The 23,932-nt window shown below is 29.6% G+C and overlaps 1 protein-coding gene across 1 annotated transcript in view; it reads right to left on the bottom strand.

Moving 5' to 3' along the window:
* Positions 1–23,932, bottom strand: part of LOC123302819 (lachesin-like) — a 1,791,741-nt gene that overhangs the window by 162,061 nt on the left and 1,605,748 nt on the right. The gene's annotated exons all lie outside the window — the stretch shown is intronic.

Below are 23,932 nucleotides of genomic sequence, written 5' to 3'. Positions count from 1 at the left end.
GCAAGAGCTATTAAAAGTCTCTTGTAGAGACTTCGACTTATGTAAAGTACACAAAAATTTGAAATAAATGGAAAAATTTAGTTTCATAATAAAAATACATTATATTTACGTTTGAAAAAAATTATTATATGTTCCCATTCTGAAATTATTTCTTTCAAAGATGTCGTTTTTTTAATCCCACTACATTCTTATCAGTTTAAAACTAATTTTAAATGAAATTCATTATCGACTTGCAGTAAATTCCAGTAATCATTACATAATTACAGTTGTAACAAATGTACTAGTTTAAATTTGTTTAAACTAGTAAAAACGCGCTCTAACTAAGAACAGATTTTAAGTGTCACATACACAAGGATAAAACTATTAATTTAACTGGATAATACCATAAATAATTGTCAAGTAAATGTCAACAGAAATAACAACGCACCATTTTCACCGTTGTAACGTATATTTTCACCATCTTCACGTCGCCACATTATGTAGGGCTCAGGATAACCAGAAGCTTTGCATGTTAAAGTGATATTTGATGACTCCAAAACAACCATATCTGCACTTGTATCTTTGACTATTATCGTTGGCGGAACTGAAATAAAGATAAAAAATTTTTTTTGTAAATTTTAAAATATAAAAACAGAATTTCCTATGCTTTATTATTTAGGGTAAATAAATATGGTTCACAGTTTTTTTATTAGATGTGCCATTATGTAGGTACATCGTTTGTAATTTAAAAAATTTCTCGATTAATATGAGTCGTATTGAAATTTTTATATTAAGCAAAGTTATAAAATATAGACAGTAAAATTTACAGCAATTTTTGCTCAAAGCATTTATTTCGCGGAGGTTAAACTTCAATGAGATATTTAGAAGAGTTAATTGACGTTTAGTAAGTTCTCTAATAAGCTCAAAATTGAAATATAATTGAATCAGTGTTTATGAAGAATGTTTCAAACAAAAGATGAATAAAGTGAATAATTTTTTAAAACGAATATATTTGACACTTTTCTTCTATTTCTTTTTGATTGAAAGATGCGTCCCAAGGATTTAATAGATCGATTCTGTTCGCTAATAATCAGTTTTAAGGTCTCACTTATTTGTTGTTTGAGTTTTCGTATTCACGAACAGGTAGAACACACGCACTAAAATTGAGATTCTACTCAACATTATTTATTGATATACTGAATAGTTCCTAGAGTAACAAACTTGACTGTGAACTTGATATACTTCTGATATTTTACAAGCAAGCTACGAAATTATATCAAAACTCAATGTTTACTATGAGAAAGAGCAAAGAATTTTTTAATACAAAAAAAGGCAGCGTTTTCGTTTTGGTATGAGTTCCTTATGCTAAGACGAAAATATAAATATTATCGAAGATAATAAATGAGAACTCTAGGATATGTCGAAATAAATTTTAGAAATTTATTAAGACGAAAATGTTTGTTTCATTGCTTTACTCCTATATTCAAAGCTATAAATTAACATATGACTTACCTACAACTTGTAAATATCCTTGCCTACTTCTCATTGGATCTGTATTAATTTGACACATATACCATCCTCGATCCTCCTCTTGCACATCTTTAATATGTAAGTACCATGAACGATTTTCGTTATGGGTTATTGTGATTCTAGGATTCTGTGTGATAACACTCTGATGGATTGACAGAATTGTTTGTGTGTCAACACGAACCCATGCTACCTACAAAAAAGGGATAATTGTATGTGTTAAAATGAAATCATATAATAAGCTTAAATTATGATTTGTTTTTGACAAAGATAGAAAATATAACTATGCTTAATAAAAAGATATTGCTCAACAGTTCAAGTGCAGAAAAGAAAACTCTAACAAGAAATCTTCTAGTGGTAGCAGGAACGGGCTATGAAACATGTGAAAAATGTGTCCAGTTAGTAGAGTAACAATTAAAAAAGTAACAATTTTTTGAAATAAGCCGATAACTGAATCACTACGTAAATCAATTTTAGGATGATAATTACAAACAAAATAATGAAAAGCTTTAGGAGTTTGCCAAACAGTTTTAGGCCATTATTTTTTATCATATTAATAGTTGAACCAATCGACTCAAATTTAGACACGAAACGTTCGATTAATAATTTTTTGTTTACCTATTTTAGTAGTGGAATTTAGGAGCTGTATCAAACGCTGCATTCGAATTGACAATTCCCAGATGCATGGGCAACAGGTATTATTTGTAATTTGTATAAAGAAAAACGAAGAATGGATGATGTGAATATTTATAGAGCCATTACATTATTACCGAACATAAGCAAAGTTTACACAAAAATGTTGTCTAACCGAGTACAAGAATGGGCGTCTGAGCATAATATAATCAGTGAGTTTCAAAGGGGATTTAGGAAGGGGTATGAAACAGTAGATAACATCTTTGTTTTAAAATATTTAATCGAGAAAAATTTAAAGATAAAACGTAACAAGATGTACTTCTGTTTATAGATCGTTGCAAGGCTTTTGACTCAGTGGACAGAGCTCTTCTATGGCACAAATTAAAAATGTCAAACGTTTTAGATATATTGGAATCTATATATACGCAATCCCAGTGTTGTGTGAAATTAAATGACGGATACGTAACAAAATCTTTTATCACTCAGCGCGTACTTAGACAAGGATGCCCTTCATCAGCAATTTTATTTTTATTATTTATTAACGATATACCGCAGCACCGCATGCATCTGGAATACTGAAATTAAAGTCTTCATGTATGCAGACGATATAGTTTTGTTATCGGACTCGATTTTAGGAATGAGAATAGCTCTAAGTGGAGTGGTAGTATAGTGCGAAAAGTGGAAGTTAAGAGTAAACGTGGAAAAAACCAAAATAACAGATGTAAGTGGGAGATGTATGGAGAAGAAATTGAGTGTGTAAGACATTTTAAATATTTGAGACTGTATATTTCACAAGATGGGCAATGGAAAGTGCAACAAGATAATATATTAATGATAGCCAAAAGTGTATGTGCACTGCTTTTTCCGGCGCTGTTATATGGTGCGCAGATGTGGTGAATGGGACAAATAAATCCAATATTAAATAGTCTTCTCCGCGTCTACCCCTAATGAAGCAACACTTGTTGAATTGGGTGAGTTGCCATTCGAAGATGTTCTAAGACGGCGGTGTTTAAATTATTACTTTCGCATTCAGGAAAAAGAATGCTTTTAGCTGGGTATGAAGGACAGAGTGGTGGAAATAATTAACGAAATAGGAATGAATGTGGACATGGCTGATTTGGACTACACGTATAAAAAATATCATTTAGCCTGGACCTGGAAGAAAATTATAGAAATAAGATGTTCGAACGAATTACCGTCGTTAGAGACGTTCAACAAGATAGGACACTTTGAGAACGGGACACCTTACCTATCACTTGCAAACAGAGACACTAGAAGAATATTAGCTAACTTAAGAATGGGAAGGTATGTGTGGAAAATAAAAATAAAATAAACGGTGAGAGAGTGTATGTTTTATGTGGAGGGTGTGAATGGGGAAATCATTTTATTTTTGAATGTCAGGGATAAGTGAAGTAAGAGATTATGTATTAAGGGAAGGATTGATCGCTGGACCGGGTTTTAAATGTTACGGATAGAAGGCAGATAACGATAGTTTCGGAATATATAGACAAAGTGATGAGAGAAAAGGAAGGCTTTAAGGGCTGAAGAAATCTTAATTTTTTTTTTTTTTTTTGCTTTAAATTTTTGTTAGTGATTGTGAATTTTGTACTATTTTATGATTTTTATTTTGTTTAACTCATGAATTGTTAGTTTTTGTTTTATTAGAATTTTAAAATACTTTGTTTAAAAATATGAATATAATATTTGATTAGCTTCGGCATATCAATAAAGATCTTATTATTATTTTAGTACTGTAATTTAGTAACTGAGTAACATTCCATTGATCAAATTTCGTTTATCATCCTGCTTAGTAAGTGGTGGCCTCTGTACTAGCTAACTAACTAGCTGACCTTATACCGTTTTAATACCTTTACCATTATCTTGAACTTAAATTAAATATATGCAATGTTATTACGAAAAAGTGGCGTTGTTCGTGAAGTTCATGATCAAGATCTAATTAAGGTCCAACAGTAAATGGGTAAAAAAATATTTTTTATCCAAATTCTTTAAAAACGGGCTGTTTCATAAAAATATTATGCAAAATTAACAATTTCCACTGAATCTATCGAAATCTTCGCAAAAAATTTAAAAAAAAATAGGTGTTTTAAGGGTAGGTAGGCTTTTTAAAAGGTAACTTGATAATAATAACAATAATAATAATAATGGGGCTAAACCTCCGTTTCTCTGACATATGCGTCTATAACAGAGGCCACCCACATCATACATGTTTCCAATTGTCTAGTTCTACCAAGTGGCAAGTTTACAAATACATTTTGATGTGGGTGGATTCGGTTACTTCGTTCTTATCTAAGCGCCGACAATGTGATCAATTCTGCCTGGATTCGAACCCGCAACCTAAGTCTAAATAGACGACCGGTCAAAGTCTAACGCCTTAGACCGCTCGGCCATTAAGGCTCTTTAACTTGATAATATAAAGTTTCCTTATGTCATTTACAAATAAATAGTTCACTTTTCAGTGCCCTTGAAAGTTTAGAGTAACCTCACCGTGACAACTTAAACTTGGGGTAAAGAGTCTCGGTAGTTACAAAAAATTTTTAAATAAAAATAACTTTTTGTAGATCACACGATTGTAGTGTTTCGTCACAAAAAAACCTTAACTAATCAGATACATAATTGGTATTGTCAAAAATTCAAAAGAATGCACACGAAATATTTTTTTACAATTTTGTTTGCCAGGTGCGACTGTAACAATCACCACACCAAGAGGGACGTTAGTCACAGTACCTAAAATCAAATGCTACAAACCACGTTCGACTGTAACATTTTCAACATCAGAAGGGACAATTGTATTACTACCCAGAGTGGTAGAAACTTGACACATCAACTGTGACTGTAACATTTTTCTCACATTGTAAAGGACAACTGTAACGCTTATCTACAGTTGTAGAAACGTTGCCACACTAAAAGGGACAATTATGACACTCCCTAAAGTGGTAGAAATGTTATACATCAACTGTAACTGTAAGATTTGCCTCATTTTAAGTGACAATTGTAGCACTATGTACATTAGTAGAAATGCTACACATCGACTGTGAATGTAACAATTGCCACATTGGAAGAGGCAATTATTGCATTACTGAGAGTGGTAGAAATATAAAACATCTTAACTGCGACTGTCTTGTAATCCGAAATAATAAGTATTGAAATAATATAAATAATGTTTATTATAAAAATTAATTTATTTAATACTTAATAAAAATACATGATTACATTTGTTTTAATGAAATAATATGAATTATAATTGTTTGAGATGTCGCTATGAGAGCAACCAGTATGTTAGAAATTTTAGTTCAAATAGTATAGTCGTTTCGTTCAAATAGTATTTTGTGTGTTCAAATAGTGTGTAGTGTTCACAATTTTATATTTTGGTGTAATTTAATAATCTAAAATTAAAAAACATTTTATATTAAAAACCAGTTTCCTAACTTTATCCAACCAACAAGGGATACTCTTGCATCGCTTTTGCAAAGAATATTTGCGGTGGCTTAACTCCAACTCAGTAGTGTGGAACGCTCTAGTAGAAAAATATAAAGATAAACGTAAACAAGCAAACGCTTATTTAGACAAAATTCTCCAATTCAAAACGTTTCAAGGGAATCGGTTGCAAATCTCAACTCATTTACAGATAATTTCGATTCTTCTGTATGTGTTCTCAAAAAATTGCTAATAACGGACTTGGGATATTTTATTCTTGATTTCGTGGCGTTATCGAAATTGGATCCCCAGAGCCGTCGGGCCTTTGAGATGAGGGATAACACATCGCAAATACCTACTTATGACGCTGTCATAAACTTTATAAAATCTCATATGAGTAAAGTGCTTAGCTATACAGTGTGCGGAAAAATTTATGCTTATAAAAGTAATGTAGATGGAGCCAAGTCTCAATCTTTCATGATCCGCCATTCCGAAAAGAAATGTATACTGGGCTGTCAGGAAAAACATGAGGTGTATCAATGTCTAAAGTTTATAAAATTGAGTCCCAAATTACGTTATGAGCTTGTAAAAAAAGGCAACTATGTTTGAATTGCCTTCGCATAAAATAGTTTATTGTCTTCAAAATTTAGTTGTTCCACTTGCAAACAACGACATCATTCGTTACTACACTTTTTAACTTTTAAACTGTCTGATTCTACCAATACTGCACCTGACCTCCCCAGTACACCTTCCATCTGTAGTAATATTGCTGCAGGGGATGCAATTGCAAGTAGCTAGTGTTCGATGGATAATGAACATATTTCTACAGTTTTATTAACAGCGGTATCAGTCAATTTTATAGATATATTCAGAAAAATTTACAAATTCTATATTAAGTAATACTCTAAAATTTGAGCGTGAAAAAAGTACATAGTGTTGTTTCAGGTCTTGGGTCAAATGCAAACTCTGTGGAAAGTCATGTTAAAATTGATATTTCGTCGCAGATAAATGGTATGGACAAAACCATTTGTGAAATATGCTCGTTATAGAAAAAGTTTCCAACAATTTCCCAATTTTAGAATAAATTTGTAAAACGCTATCGCATCTCCAAGAATTACCCTCAATGACTCTTCTTTCCATATACCTGGATAGATAGATGAAATTTTAGGTGGTGAAGTTTTTGGTTCAGTAATTGATCAAAACAAAGTAAATAGACCACCTGGTTGTCCAACTGCGTTAGAAACAAGCCTTGGATATTTAAAAATCGGAAGTACACCTATTTTACCCTCATTTATTGTAGATCAGCCCGCTTACTGTAGTGTAGTTTAGTGTTGAGGAAATTCTTCAGAAATTTTAGGAGGTAGAAGAAGTTAAGGTAGCGTCAATTCTCAACGCAGAGGATGTAGAATGTGAAAAAATTTATACATCTACTGTGAAGCGTGAGCCAAGTGTTAGATATATTGTAGCACTACCGTCTACTTAGAAAAACCGCCTGTTTTGGCTCATTCCTACACCGCAGCTTGTAGACACGTATTTACAATAGAAAAGTGATTAGAAAGTTCTCCGGAATTGCGACTCAAATATTATGAGGCCATATAAAATTATATAGCACAAAATCATGGGTCTACAATTCCATATACTTTACCCAGACATCCTTGATATTACATACCGCACTATGGTATATATAAACAATCGTCTTCGACTCCTTTACGAATAGCTTTTGATGCTAGGTTTTGAAATTGTTATGTATAGACAATTGCAAATGAATAGGCAAATTAAAATTCAAGAATCGCATAGGCGATATCAACGACTACTTTGGAGATTAGTAGATAAGCTATACCGTTTCTAGCTCACTTTGGGTCATTTTTACATGTTATTTCCCATAAGGAATTCTAAGGTCCATTTTGCACTTTTTGTACCCTTTTTATAATGTAAATTGCCTAACTTGAACACATACTTACTAATTGTATACAGGTACAACCCATCTGAATACACTAGAATACTCTTGTTAACCCACTTTCATACTCTTTACTTACCATTATTTTATATTATATTCAGTACAACCCAACTTATTGAATACATTTTTACTCGTGACTGACAAAGAAGTGGAATGATGTTTGATTACTGTAGAAATACTTGATTTATCATAGCGTTTATGACGTAATTGTTGGTATAATTGTCAACATAACTTCTTCATGTATTAACAGCGAATATTATTAATATTATATGGATTGCTTAAAAAATTTACTAACTACTATAAGTTTTGAACGCGGGCCCTCATGAGTGTAAGTCTATTATGCAAACCACTCCACCACAAGACCTTGTTACAACATAGACAAAAAAAGTTAATAACTTAAAAACGTTTTTACAAAAATAATTTGAAATATTATATTCACGAAGGTCAACAACTGTTATTAATTAATATTCAAGTATATTATTTATACATAGTTTTCAATATAATCTTTTTGAATGTAATTTGATATTTAATTGTTTGTTACGTATATATTTAAACATTTTAGTAGAAATCATTAATTTGATTCCCATTTCTTAACTTTTTCTCACATCCAAATGTATGTATGTATTATATATTTTTTATTTAAAGGGATATGATTAATTTTTCCAATAATAAAAGTTTTGAATTATTATTATTTAACATTCACAACTATAAATGCAACTTATATGAGCTAATTCAAAGGTACCTCACCTACTAACTTGGCATGACTGCATTTAATATACAGTTTTATATAATACTTATCGAATGTAACAGATACCAATAATACAGATAACAACAATTATGCAGCATTTTACAAGCGAGACCATCTGAACATAATTAATTTATAAAACTAATTGTGTATTATAAAAACATCATGAAGATCATTACCAAATGTAATTAAAAGCATTTATTCTCCAGAAACTTACCTGCAATAACATCTACATAAAAAATTAGAAGCTCATCTGTAATAATGTATAGATAAAAATTTGTATCAAGGGAATATTATTTAAAGTGTTTTGTAAAAAGAAACTCAATTACATTATTTAGATTTTTATTTTATTAGTAAACAATATTGATATACAGTATAATAATATTAATATATACTAAATTATTAATAGATAGCTAATTTACAAGGTAATAATAATTCAATGGTTAAAGGAAACTAATGCATTTTTTAATTTATTGGTAAACAATTGATATACAATACAATAATATTAATACTAAATTATAAATAGATAATTAATTTATAAGATAACTTAAGTCTATAACTAAATAAAAACTCTAATTAATTTTTCATTTCTTATTAAACAATTTGATATACTAGACTCTACAAACTCTATAACAAATTTTAACACAAGACATTTTAATTTTACCATAATCATATCTCAATATGATGACATAAAAATGAACAATTAGATTTTAATATAATGTTAAATATGTAATAATTTATAGATAATTAAAGTTTAAACTAATTTTTAACAAAAGCTAGATTATTGAAATATAATTTTAATAACTTATGAATACAAGAACTAAGTGATATTAATGTTGATCTCATCAACAAATAAATGATATTATCTTGCTCACGAATTAACTATACCTTTTTCTCTTTGATACAAGATCCATCTATCTCTTCAACTTTTCGTTTATAAGAAGTTTTCAAAGAATAGTGACCCCAAGGTAGTGTATTATAGGAACCAGGTATAATGTATCGCTTGTCATCATAAGGACTAAGAGCAATTTTTGTTTGAGTTTGAGTATAAAGTTGAAGTTTTTCAGATTTTATGAGGTTTTGATTAACCAATATCTCTTTAAAGTTCTCCAAACATTCAACATAATCTTCAAATGTTATTTTCGTACTAAGAACCGACCTTTTAACTCCCTTAGCCTTTTTTGTTAACCCAATATTATTAGATTCTTGTACAATATTCCCATGTTCAAATGCGGCATCATCATCTGATTTTGCTTGTTTTTCTAGGGGGGCTGCTATTTTAAATGTATATAATTTGGATCTTAACCCAACAAAATGAGTCATAGGAGTTCCACTGTTTTCATCCTTCATCATACCAAGCTCTTTTTTATTAGCATGAGGTATATTGTAAACATTAGGTAGAGGGTAGTCGCTTGTATCGAAATACTTGCGGCAGTCTCTTTTTATTAATTCATAGGGGTCATGGTTTCGAATTTCATAAATTATCGAGTCAGTATCAGTATAGAGGGCGGTGCAGTTATCACTCAACTGTGGAACCATATAACCATAATGAAAATTGTATATTGTAGTTTTAGCTAAATCTAAGATTGCCATACCAATATACAAGGGCTTATTGAAGAATATCTCCATCTTTTTCAGCTAAATGGCTACCAAATTTGGATTAAAAACTGTACAAGAATGAAATTCCGGTTTAGATATATAAGCTTCCGCTCCATACCGACCCTCCCATTTTGTCACAAGCTTTACATTAGAATGTTTCCTAATATTTTCCATTGTTTTTCCAAAGACAGCATTATTCATTAATTTATACAAATTTTTCTCAAAATCATTATTGGCATTCTTTCGTAGTTTGGTATTTAAATCAATATATGATTGAAGCCAAGGCGACTGTTTAAATTTTAAAACTTTATGAATTTTTGTTAATTCTAGTCCATAGTTTAATGCTTGCTTCAACGTCCTATAATGAATTACATATCGCTCTTTATCATGAAGGGTACTCATCAATTTACTCTGTTTAGAATTAGGTGCTGATCTATGTTCAGAACAAAAAGGTAAATCCTTATGTTTATCATGAAGTTTTTCAGGATATATAAGATCAACTTCTAGGAAATACCCATTGTCGGCATCATCCAAAATCATTGAAACATCAATATTTGTATCACACCACTCAAAACCACTGTAAGGAAGACACTGACTCATCGCCCATCCATATTGATTGTTAATGTCTAAATAAAGTAAATGCACTTCAGGCTTGGATGGATCAAATCCTGGAACGTATTTATTATTCGCTGTGGAACGTCGTTTCATACATTGACTCAAACCACCGCGAATTCCTCGTTCAACAAACATCATCATATCTATATCAGTCAACAATTCGAGCTCAATATTTGTATACTTCAACATACATTCCCACGTATATCCCGGGAGTGTATAGTAATTTCCCGGGTCAAGGTTGTACGTAGACAGGCAGGTTGCTCTAAACGTTTCGAAAATATCCGTAAGTAGCATTATATCCGTTTCCATATGGAGATCTACATAATCACCTAAATTTGAACAATTAAATGCTGACCAAACGTTTTGCGCATGATGATACATTTGTCTAGAACACTGTTTCTCCTCCAATCGATTATAGAATGCTTCTATGTTCGGTAGTTGAGTGTAATTAAATTTATCAAAAGAATCAATAAAATCATATGGCATTACACCTTTCTTTTTCAACAATTGAAACTGATTTTCTGAAACTTTAGAAAAACGCTTCTTCATGTTAGGAAATTCCGACAAGTATGATGCTAGCTTATCAAGGGAAGAAGCTAAAAATCTGTATGAATCTATGAAACGAAACTTGATAGATGAATCCTCAATGTTTTTAGTAAAAGAAATATATTTTTCTTTAGTAACAGGTAGTAGTTCAACACGCCCTCCAATTTTTGTTGCAACATCCTCCACTATCAATATCCCATCATAATTTGACATATTATGGAAGACTACAGGAACCACATGGCTATCTTGATAATTTATATTACAATAATCATGGGCCGGGCCTCTATAATTAGTTCCGTTTCTATATCCACCGCTTTTCGACATAAGATGAAAATGATCGCGAATTTTCTTCTCCCCATCAACAAAAGGCTTGTTGCATATATGACAATGTGACGATTTCTGAAAATCTTCCTCTTCCATAGTAGTTAATGGATCCATCTCATATGAACACAAAAGAATTGTCTCAACTTCTTCAGACAATCGCTTCAATTCCTTTGTAAACCAATCCATACAATCCATTCCACGATATGAACGATAATATGATAGTGAATCATCATAAGCACACTTAAAATAATAGCCCACAACAGCAGGTATATGTTTCTGATATTTATTATGACTATTTATGGGTTCTAATACACTTTCAATATCTGAATAGATGATAAACGGCGTTTTCTGTTTATTTTTAAAATTCTTAAACTTTAAAATATTTTCTCCTGTTTTTGGCATTCTTATTACACAATCATTAACTTGCTTGCAAATTTCATAATGGGCGTTCAATTTTTCTTCCGAGTAGAAATAGTGTAAGCATCGCTCACAAAAATTCTTTTTATGACTATCTTTATTCAACTGGGAAGAAACCAAACGAGATAGATTTTTAATCCAAACATAATGATAACGAATGGGTAATAAATTATCTCCATCAACATCAGCATCTTCATCATCATCATATTGATTCTGAATCATCAATAAGTTTATATGTTTAGTCATTTTATTTTTGCTCAGATAGCATGGTACAACATTAAAGTTTTTTCGATGTTTCTTCAGTACATAAACATTTATCGATACTTCATTTTGATTTTCAAAATTTGGAATCTACTTCAAGGTCATAGGGAATTGGATACTTTTCAATTTCAATACCTTTGAATAATGTGGGTATCTTAATACTCGATCATGATTCTTCTCAACAGGATACAATGCGGACGTCACAGCCCACGCAAAGCATGCATCATCATTATTTTTCACATTTATGCAAGCTTTTCTTCGTTTGATTTGGGTAGGTAGTTCAATATATGAGGATCCAAGCAGTGGTGTATATTTATTTATATTAACACCAAGGTTAATAATATTTACAAGACTCCAACCGCTTTCACGTTGTTCGAATTCTTCTAAATCACGTGTTATTGGATTGATAACGTTCTTATCAAACCATTCATTCATATCTGTAACCTGGTATATTGGAACATTTGAAGTTGTGAAGTGTTTATACTCAGAAAGTGTTTTATTTGCATTCATTATTTGAAATTCTCCACAAAAAACTGTATTCACTTTGATAGCTTCATATTTTTTTAGAGTATTCTTAATACGACTTCGACAAAGAACTTTACAATCCTTCAAAAACTCTTTAGGATCTTTATGTTTAAGATTACTTATAATACCAGTTCTGATTCGACTTTTGAATGCAGATACAGAGTCATCCCACTTTACTTTTTTTATAGCAGTTTCTTTTCGAAGTTTATGGCCTGCTCCATATTTTAATTCGCTTGTTAGTTTTCGACGATTACTCTTAATTAGATTCAGAATAGTCAACAAATGTTGTTTTTGACCAATAAATTTTTTTGTTTTCAATTTCTTCAAAATACGTCGCATACCAACATTGTAAATTTTTAAATCATCCCATTGATCTAACTCATTGTTCGACAAAAGACCCAAACCTTTTGCAGTTTCTCAGCAATCATTTTAAATATTCTTTCTTGACTTCTAGAAATATAATAAAGAAATTGTTTAAATTATAGGCTTTATATATGTAAATAAATGAGTATTAAAAGACGAATATCACCGAAGTTTACGAACATTACCGATATAATATTTCAAAAAAGATAAATTATTATATATATTTGTAGTCCCATGAATATTGTATACCAAAGATTGTACACTAATGGAGAACTAAAACATAATTTTTAATAGCTTAGATTCTCATATAAACCAAACATTCTCAATATCTATGTTTTATATACCTAAATCATATAGATAACTGCCCGTTTTGTAAGCGGGTCTTACAAATATCATGATTTGGTACAATCGCCCATGTAGAGCTACTTCATTAGTACACAGATAGAAAACATCGATTTTAATAGTATACAATATAATCCTAACAAAAATTCTACCCTAGTTTTCACTTTACAGATCTAATATTCTACATGTAAACCTTTTTTTCATATAAACCAAACATTCTCAATATCTATGTTTTATATACCTAAATCATATAGATAACTGCCCGTTTTGTAAGCGGGTCTTACAAATATCATGATTTGGTACAATCACCCATGTAGAGCTACTTCATTAGTACACAGATTGTAGTGAAAATAAATTTAACTGGGGTTAAGATATAAGAAATTGTGAGATATAAAACTATATTTGATTAAATGTTGTAGGCGGTGAAAATGATTACTAATTACTTAATTAATCAGAGTTTGAGTGACATTATAAGCGAGTACCAGATGTTAAAACGGGCCCGAAGCAGGGTATTGAGTAATAGAACTCAAAACCATCCCCAGAGGATTTATTCGCTGATCTAATTCCTTGTCAAGGAACCCCAATATACATCAATGTAGGCCAACCTCAACATTGCCAACATCTGAAAAAGGTATCATAAAGTACCACTAATTGTGATCGATAACAATTTATTAACAACATCGAAACGTGTATAATAATGAAGCATTAACAATTTTTACACGAACTTAATGTACAAAGTTATAATCAACTACTCTAATAACATAATCTTCAAAACTATTTTAATAAAACTCAACAAAATGAATTCCCCTCAAAATGTTGCGTTTACTATAATTTAGAGACAATCTCAAGCAAATATTGAACCTTAACAATTTAATACAATATATATATCGACATAAAGTTTATCACAAAATCTAAAGTGTATAATGGTGAAACGTTCGACACGTTTTACATTAGCTTAAAAAATAACGACGTTATAATGAACTACGATACTAACATAATTTTTTAAAACTATCCAAAAAAAAACTTAACAAATGAGTTCGACTTGACATACAACGTTTACTGTAAATTAATCGCAATCTTAACCAAAAATTGAACTTAGCAATTTACTAAAAATATATATATCGACCTAAAATCTATTAACAAAATCAAGAGCGTATAATAATGAAACGTTTAATACGTTTTACATAAACTTAAAATAAAAGCGTTATAATAAACTGCGCTACTAACACAAGTTTTCAAAACTGTTTTAATAAACCCCACTAATGGGTCTGACTCGACATGTTACGTTTACTGTAAGTTACGACAATCTTAACCATATACTAAACTTTAACAATATACTAAAAAATATATACCGACTTAAATTTATAAACAAAATCTAGAGTGTATAATAACGAAACGATTAACACGTTTGTCGTTGCAAAACCGCGACATAAACATACAAAACATCATTAAATGAACGTGTTAGATTTTTCTTGAAAATGTGTTTAAGTAATTATTACAAATAATTTAAGCGTCTTTTCACGCTGTGAATCTACAAAAAAAAAAACAATTTCGCAACATCCTTGGACCGATGGATACGTATGTATCGACTTAAAAATTATTTAAAAATTACCTCGACATAGCGTGGATTGATCGATAAACAATGCAAGCACAGCCAAATTAAAGAAAAGATTTACAGTACCTTCAAGACATCGTATTCATATTCATTTTACCGTACGTTTTACCATAGTATATAAAATCCATTTATTTTATTTTTAACACACCAAACCACGTTGTGATCTGCTAAGCCATATTGTATTATCCCCCTAGCATGTCAGTGATATGTTCGCTGAGACCGTCCACCAGAGAAGAGAGCGTCGTCTCCCTATTTTTTAACCATCTAAAGAAATTTTTCTCCCCACTACATTTATTCAAAAGAACAAAAAAACCCTAACATTTTTGACGTTTAATTGACCAATAACTATATGAAGGCTAGTGTTAACCACAAGATGGTTGAATATAAAGACAACTTCACACTAATGAACGGTTACATCGTAACAAGATAGAAAACATCGATTTTAATAGTATACAATACAATCTTAACAAAAATTCTACCCTAGTTTTCACTTTACAGATCTAATATTCTACATGTAAACCTTTTTTCATATAAACCAAACATTCTCAATATCTATGTTTTATATACCTAATCATATAGATAACAGCCCGTTTTGTAAGCGGGTCTTACAAATATCATGATTTGGTACAATCGCCCATGTAGAGCTACTTCATTAGTACACAGATAGAAAACATCGATTTTAATAGTATACAATATAATTTTTTTAAATATAGTGCATCAAAATACTGCATCTTATGAAACTAACCTTACAATATTCAAACCTTACAAAACATATATTTCTAACTAGCTTTTGAAACAAATTAACTGTTAATGTATCCACTCCCACTCTAAATATGCAACTAATTAAGTTCAAGGTGAACTACTACTTATATATGATTCACAGTTTTAGAATATTTGGAAAACATGTCTTGACTAGTTAAAAGTTACCCTCTTAACTTTAAAAATTTTCAAATTTCTTGAGAATATTTGATTTTATCAAAAAATAAATCAAAATTCGCCCTTTCTATTCGATCTCATATTATAGTATACAAATACCATACAAATTTATTAAATTCAGAAGAAGTTTAAGAAGCATACAATTTTATAAAATACATTAAACCATACATTGAATAATTTTATCAAAATTATTCAAAAATCATGCCTCTTCGCTAGACGTAATACTATACTATACGAAATATCATCAAATTTTGTTTGACCTTGACTAATTAATATTTTTTTTGTTAAGTTTACATACACAGTTAGGTATGATAAAAAAATCTTTTTTAGAAATGTGTCTTTTGTAAATATTCGTTTATGTTTGGTGAATTATAACAAACTAAGTGGAACTCAGTGAACACTTAAAAACATTAATCGTCATCCTTGCTATAAACAAGGTAATTAATATCTTATCTTTTGAACGAATTCTTATAGATGATGATACATAAACTAATATATTATTTTAAGACTGCGATATATCATAATTAACATATTACTATGTATAGTGTTTTGTTTAAACTTAAAATATGTGTGAATCATCAACAATAAAAATTCTTTATATAAAAAACATATCTTTATATAAATTTATCATTACAAACTAATAGTTTAATGACATATTTTTAATACAATAAGCCAAATTATCAGATCTTGTGAAACTCACCTTACAAAATTCTAACTCACTTTTGAAACAAAATAACTGTTCACGTATTCACTTCCACTGTTAATATACAACTAATTAAGTTCAAGGTGAAGCTACTTCTTATATTCAGCTCAGAGTAATGAAATATTTATCAACATGTCATGACATGTTCAAGAATTTTATAGAATTTTTTGATATTTTTACAATTTAGAAACAAGTTGTAACATGTAAACAAATTTTGTTAAATAATAGCTGCTATTTTTAATTTTTACTTTATTTTACTATTCAAAGTAAAATAAAATAATTATAATTCAGTTAGTTATATCAATATTAACTTCAAAATTTCTTGAGAATAATTGATTTTTATCGAAAAAATAAATCAAAATTATATTCTTCTGTTAGATTTAATATCATAGTATGCAAATACAGTGAAAATTTAATAAATTCGTTCAACCTCAAGAAAATTTTTACATACATATATTAAAACATTTATATACATTTTAAAAAGATTAAAATATGCTAATACTGAATGATTTTATCCAAATTGAATTTAAATTCTTTCTATTTGTTAGATTTCATATTATAGTATACAAATACCATCAAATTTTGTTTTACCTTAAAACCATAATGCATATTTTAGTTTAATTTACATACACACAAGTAGATATAATAAGCGAAATACAGATTAAGAAATTATTTAAAAAAAGAAAACATTTATCATATTCATATATCTTTAATGAATTTTAACAATTTGATGGAAAATAGAAAGAATTTAAATTCAATTTGGATAAAATCATTCATTATTAGCATATTTTAATCTTTTTAAAATGTATATAAATGTTTTAATATATGTATGTAAAAATTTTCTTGAGGTTGAACGAATTTATTAAATTTTCACTGTATTTGCATACTATGATATTAAATCTAACAGAAGAATATAATTTTGATTTATTTTTTCGATAAAAATCAATTATTCTCAAGAAATTTTGAAGTTAATATTGATATAACTAACTGAATTATAATTATTTTATTTTACTTTGAATAGTAAAATAAAGTAAAAATTAAAAATAGCAGCTATTATTTAACAAAATTTGTTTACATGTTACAACTTGTTTCTAAATTGTAAAAATATCAAAAAATTCTATAAAATTCTTGAACATGTCATGACATGTTGATAAATATTTCATTACTCTGAGCTGAATATAAGAAGTAGCTTCACCTTGAACTTAATTAGTTGTATATTAACAGTGGAAGTGAATACGTGAACAGTTATTTTGTTTCAAAAGTGAGTTAGAATTTTGTAAGGTGAGTTTCACAAGATCTGATAATTTGGCTTATTGTATTAAAAATATGTCATTAAACTATTAGTTTGTAATGATAAATTTATATAAAGATATGTTTTTTATATAAAGAATTTTTATTGTTGATGATTCACACATATTTTAAGTTTAAACAAAACACTATACATAGTAATATGTTAATCATGATATATCGCAGTCTAAAAATCATCATCTATAAGAATTCGTTCAAAAGATAAGATATTAATTATCTTGTTTATAGCAAGGATGACGATTAATGTTTTTAAGTGTTCACTGAGTTCCACTTAGTTTGTTATAATTCACCAAACATAAACGAATATTTACAAAAGACACATTTCTAAAAAAGATTTTTTTATCATACCTAACTGTGTATGTAAACTTACCAAAAAAAATATTAATTAGTCAAGGTCAAACAAAATTTGATGATATTTCGTATAGTATAGTATTACGTCTAGCGAAGAGGCATGATTTTTGAATAATTTTGATAAAATTATTCAATGTATGGTTTAATGTATTTTATAAAATTGTATGCTTCTTAAACTTCTTCTGAATTTAATAAATTTGTATGGTATTTGTATACTATAATATGAGATCGAATAGAAAGGGCGAATTTTGATTTATTTTTTGATAAAATCAAATATTCTCAAGAAATTTGAAAATTTTTAAAGTTAAGAGGGTAACTTTTAACTAGTCAAGACATGTTTTCCAAATATTCTAAAACTGTGAATCATATATAAGTAGTAGTTCACCTTGAACTTAATTAGTTGCATATTTAGAGTGGGAGTGGATACATTAACAGTTAATTTGTTTCAAAAGCTAGTTAGAAATATATGTTTTGTAAGGTTTGAATATTGTAAGGTTAGTTTCATAAGATGCAGTATTTTGATGCACTATATTTAAAAAAACATGTTATCGAACTTTTGTAATGATAAATTTATTTGCGTTTTACGTAAAGAAATTTTGTATGGATTTCTTATTGTTATGAATTCATACATATTTTAATTAAAAAAAAAAAAAAAAAAAAAAAAAAAAACACTTTTTTCAAGTTTGTGAGTTCAATTCAAATCTTAGACTTACTCATAGGATCTTAGAACTCTAAAAGGGTTTGAAGTAAAGTGGAGACTGGAATAATAATAATTATAATTTTTTTTGCTTGGATTAGATTGTATACTATTAAAATCAGCGTTTTCTATCTGTGTACTAATGAAGTAGCTCTACATGGGTGATTGTATCAAATCGTAGTATTTGTAAGACCCGCTTACAAAACGGGCTGTTATCTATATGATAAGGTATATAAAACATAGATATTGAGAATGTTTGGTTTATATGAAAAAAGGTTTACATGTAGAATATTAGATCTGTAAAGTGAAAACTAGGGTAGAATTTTTGTTAGGATTATATTGTATACTATTAAAATCGATGTTTTCTATCTGTGTACTAATGAAGTAGCTCTACATGGGTTATTGTACCAAATCATGATATTTGTAAGACCCGCTTACAAAACGGGCAGTTATCTATATGATTTAGATATATAAAACATAGATATTGAGAATGTTTGGTTTATATGAAAAAAAGGTTTACATGTAGAATATTAGATCTGTAAAGTGAAAACTAGGGTAGAATTTTTGTTAGGATTATATTGTATACTATTAAAATCGATGTTTTCTATCTGTGTACTAATGAAGTAGCTCTACATGGGCGATTGTACCAAATCATGATATTTGTAAGACCCGCTTACAAAACGGGCAGTTATCTATATGATTTAGGTATATAAAACATAGATATTGAGAATGTTTGGTTTATATGAGAATCTAAGCTATTAAAAATTATGTTTTAGTTCTCCATTAGTGTACAATCTTTGGTATACAATATTCATAGGACTACAAATATATATAATAATTTATCTTTTTTGAAATATTATATCGGTAATGTTCGTAAACTTCTGTGATATTCGTCTTTTAATACTCATTTATTTACATATATAAAGCCTATAATTTAAACAATTTCTTTATTATATTTCTAGAAGTCAAGAAAGAATATTTAAAATGATTGCTGAGAAACTGCAAGGTTTGGGTCTTTTATCGAACAATGAGTTAGATAAATGGGATGATTTAAAAATTTACAATGTTGGTATGCGACGTATTTTGAAGAAATTGAAAACAAAAAAATTTATTGGTCAAAAACAACATTTGTTGACTATTCTGAATCTAATTAAGAGTAATCGTCGAAAACTAACAAGCGAATTAAAATATGGAGCAGGCCATAAACTTCGAAAAGAAACTGCTATAAAAAAAGTAAAGTGGGATGACTCTGTATCTGCATTCAAAAGTCGAATCAGAACTGGTATTATAAGTAATCTTAAACATAAAGATCCTAAAGAGTTTTTGAAGGATTGTAAAGTTCTTTGTCGAAGTCGTATTAAGAATACTCTAAAAAAATATGAAGCTATCAAAGTGAATACAGTTTTTTGTGGAGAATTTCAAATAATGAATGCAAATAAAACACTTTCTGAGTATAAACACTTCACAACTTCAAATGTTCCAATATACCAGGTTACAGATATGAATGAATGGTTTGATAAGAACGTTATCAATCCAATAACACGTGATTTAGAAGAATTCGAACAACGTGAAAGCGGTTGGAGTCTTGTAAATATTATTAACCTTGGTGTTAATATAAATAAATATACACCACTGCTTGGATCCTCATATATTGAACTACCTACCCAAATCAAACGAAGAAAAGCTTGCATAAATGTGAAAAATAATGATGATGCATGCTTTGCGTGGGCTGTGACGTCCGCATTGTATCCTGTTGAGAAGAATCATGATCGAGTATTAAGATACCACCATTATTCAAAGGTATTGAAATTGAAAAGTATCCAATTCCCTATGACCTTGAAGCAGATTCCAAATTTTGAAAATCAAAATGAAGTATCGATAAATGTTTATGTACTGAAGAAACATCGAAAAAACTTTAATGTTGTACCATGCTATCTGAGCAAAAATAAAATGACTAAACATATAAACTTATTGATGATTCAGAATCAATATGATGATGATGAAGATGCTGATGTTGATGGAGATAATTTATTACCCATTCGTTATCATTATGTTTGGATTAAAAATCTATCTCGTTTGGTTTCTTCCCAGTTGAATAAAGATAGTCATAAAAAGAATTTTTGTGAGCGATGCTTACACTATTTCTACTCGGAAGAAAAATTGAACGCCCATTATGAAATTTGCAAGCAAGTTAATGATTGTGTAATAAGAATGCCAAAAACAGGAGAAAATATTATAAAGTTTAAGAATTTTAAAAATAAACAGAAAACGCCGTTTATCATCTATTCAGATATTGAAAGTGTATTAGAACCCATAAATAGTCATAATAAATATCAGAAACATATACCTGCTGTTGTGGGCTATTATTTTAAGTGTGCTTATGATGATTCACTATCATATTATCGTTCATATCGTGGAATGGATTGTATGGATTGGTTTACAAAGGAATTGAAGCGATTGTCTGAAGAAGTTGAGACAATTCTTTTGTGTTCATATGAGATGGATCCATTAACTACTATTGAAGAGGAGGATTTTCAGAAATCGTCACATTGTCATATATGCAACAAGCCTTTTGTTGATGGAGAGAAGAAAATTCGCGATCATTTTCATCTTATGTCGAAAAGTGGTGGATATAGAAATGGAACTAATTATAGAGGCCCGGCCCATGATTATTGTAACATAAATTATCAAGATAGCCATGTGGTTCCTGTAGTCTTCCATAATATGTCAAATTATGATGGGGTATTGATAGTGGAGGATGTTGCAACAAAAATTGGAGGGCGTGTTGAACTACTACCTTTTACTAAAGAAAAATATATTTCTTTTACTAAAAACATTGAGGATTCATCTATCAAGTTTCGTTTCATAGATTCATACAGATGTTTAGCTTCTTCCCTTGATAAGCTAGCATCATACTTGTCGGAATTTCCTAACATGAAGAAGCGTTTTTCTAAAGTTTCAGAAAATCAGTTTCAATTGTTGAAAAAGAAAGGTGTAATGCCATATGATTTTATTGATTCTTTTGATAAATTTAATTACACTCAACTACCGAACATAGAAGCATTCTATAATCGATTGGAGGAGAAACAGTGTTCTAGACAAATGTATCATCATGCGCAAAACGTTTGGTCAGCATTTAATTGTTCAAATTTAGGTGATTATGTAGATCTCTATATGGAAACGGATATAATGCTACTTACGGATATTTTCGAAACGTTTAGAGCAACCTGCCTGTCTACGTACAACCTTGACCCGGGAAATTACTATACACTCCCGGGATATACGTGGGAATGTATGTTGAAGTATACAAATATTGAGCTCGAATTGTTGACTGATATAGATATGATGATGTTTGTTGAACGAGGAATTCGCGGTGGTTTGAGTCAATGTATGAAACGACGTTCCACAGCGAATAATAAATACGTTCCAGGATTTGATCCATCCAAGCCTGAAGTGCATTTACTTTATTTAGACATTAACAATCAATATGGATGGGCGATGAGTCAGTGTCTTCCTTACAGTGGTTTTGAATGGTGTGATACAAATATTGATGTTTCAATGATTTTGGATGATGCCGACAATGGGTATTTCCTAGAAGTTGATCTTATATATCCTGAAAAACTTCATGATAAACATAAGGATTTACCTTTTTGTTCTGAACATAGATCAGCACCTAATTCTAAACAGAGTAAATTGATGAGTACCCTTCATGATAAAGAGCGATATGTAATTCATTATAGGACGTTGAAGCAAGCATTAAACTATGGACTAGAATTAACAAAAATTCATAAAGTTTTAAAATTTAAACAGTCGCCTTGGCTTCAATCATATATTGATTTAAATACCAAACTACGAAAGAATGCCAATAATGATTTTGAGAAAAATTTGTATAAATTAATGAATAATGCTGTCTTTGGAAAAACAATGGAAAATATTAGGAAACATTCTAATGTAAAGCTTGTGACAAAATGGGAGGGTCGGTATGGAGCGGAAGCTTATATATCTAAACCGGAATTTCATTCTTGTACAGTTTTTAATCCAAATTTGGTAGCCATTGAGCTGAAAAAGATGGAGATATTCTTCAATAAGCCCTTGTATATTGGTATGGCAATCTTAGATTTAGCTAAAACTACAATATACAATTTTCATTATGGTTATATGGTTCCACAGTTGAGTGATAACTGCACCGCCCTCTATACTGATACTGACTCGATAATTTATGAAATTCGAAACCATGACCCCTATGAATTAATAAAAAGAGACTGCCGCAAGTATTTCGATACAAGCGACTACCCTCTACCTAATGTTTACAATATACCTCATGCTAATAAAAAAGAGCTTGGTATGATGAAGGATGAAAACAGTGGAACTCCTATGACTCATTTTGTTGGGTTAAGGATGTTCCAGCATGGTATTTGCAGTTTCTATGTTAAAGCAATGGTACAATTTTTTTTTCGACAGAATTTAACGAAAAATTAAATTTAAGAATTTAATAATGCTTACTATTAATTCCCAAAGTTTCAGAAACTTTGACCGTTTAAAATGGGAAATAATTATGCCAACGTCCCAATTTCGAACAATTTACGTCAAAATTAATATCTCGAAAGTGAAAATTAATTTCTAAATTTTTTTTTTAGAATTGTATTGTATAAACATTTTTTTTTACTTTTTCTTCAATATATAATAATATCATAAAAAAAAGTTGGAGAGACCGGACATTTTACATGCTTTAAATGGGACATGACCCTCAAAATCGCGAACTTTGTCTTTAAATATCTCGCGATCTAAACGGTCAAAAATTATGAAATTTTAAGAATTCATAAATAAAGCTATTATAAACCCGAGAAAAAAAATTCGGCCAAATCTGTCGAAAAGTGATTTCATGCTCGTACTACCTTAAGATCCAAATTATATACATTTAAAATAGCAGCCCCCCTAGAAAAACAAGCAAAATCACATGATGATGCCGCATTTGAACATGAGAATATTGTACAAGAATCTAATAATATTGGGTTAACAAAAAAGGCTAAGGGAGTTAAAAGGTCGGTTCTTAG

Source organism: Chrysoperla carnea, chromosome X (assembly GCF_905475395.1).
Source record: "Chrysoperla carnea chromosome X, inChrCarn1.1, whole genome shotgun sequence".
NCBI lineage: Eukaryota > Metazoa > Arthropoda > Insecta > Neuroptera > Chrysopidae > Chrysoperla > Chrysoperla carnea.
The sequence above is the reverse complement of the archived record's forward strand: the minus strand, read 5'-3'. Positions and strand labels throughout refer to the sequence as shown.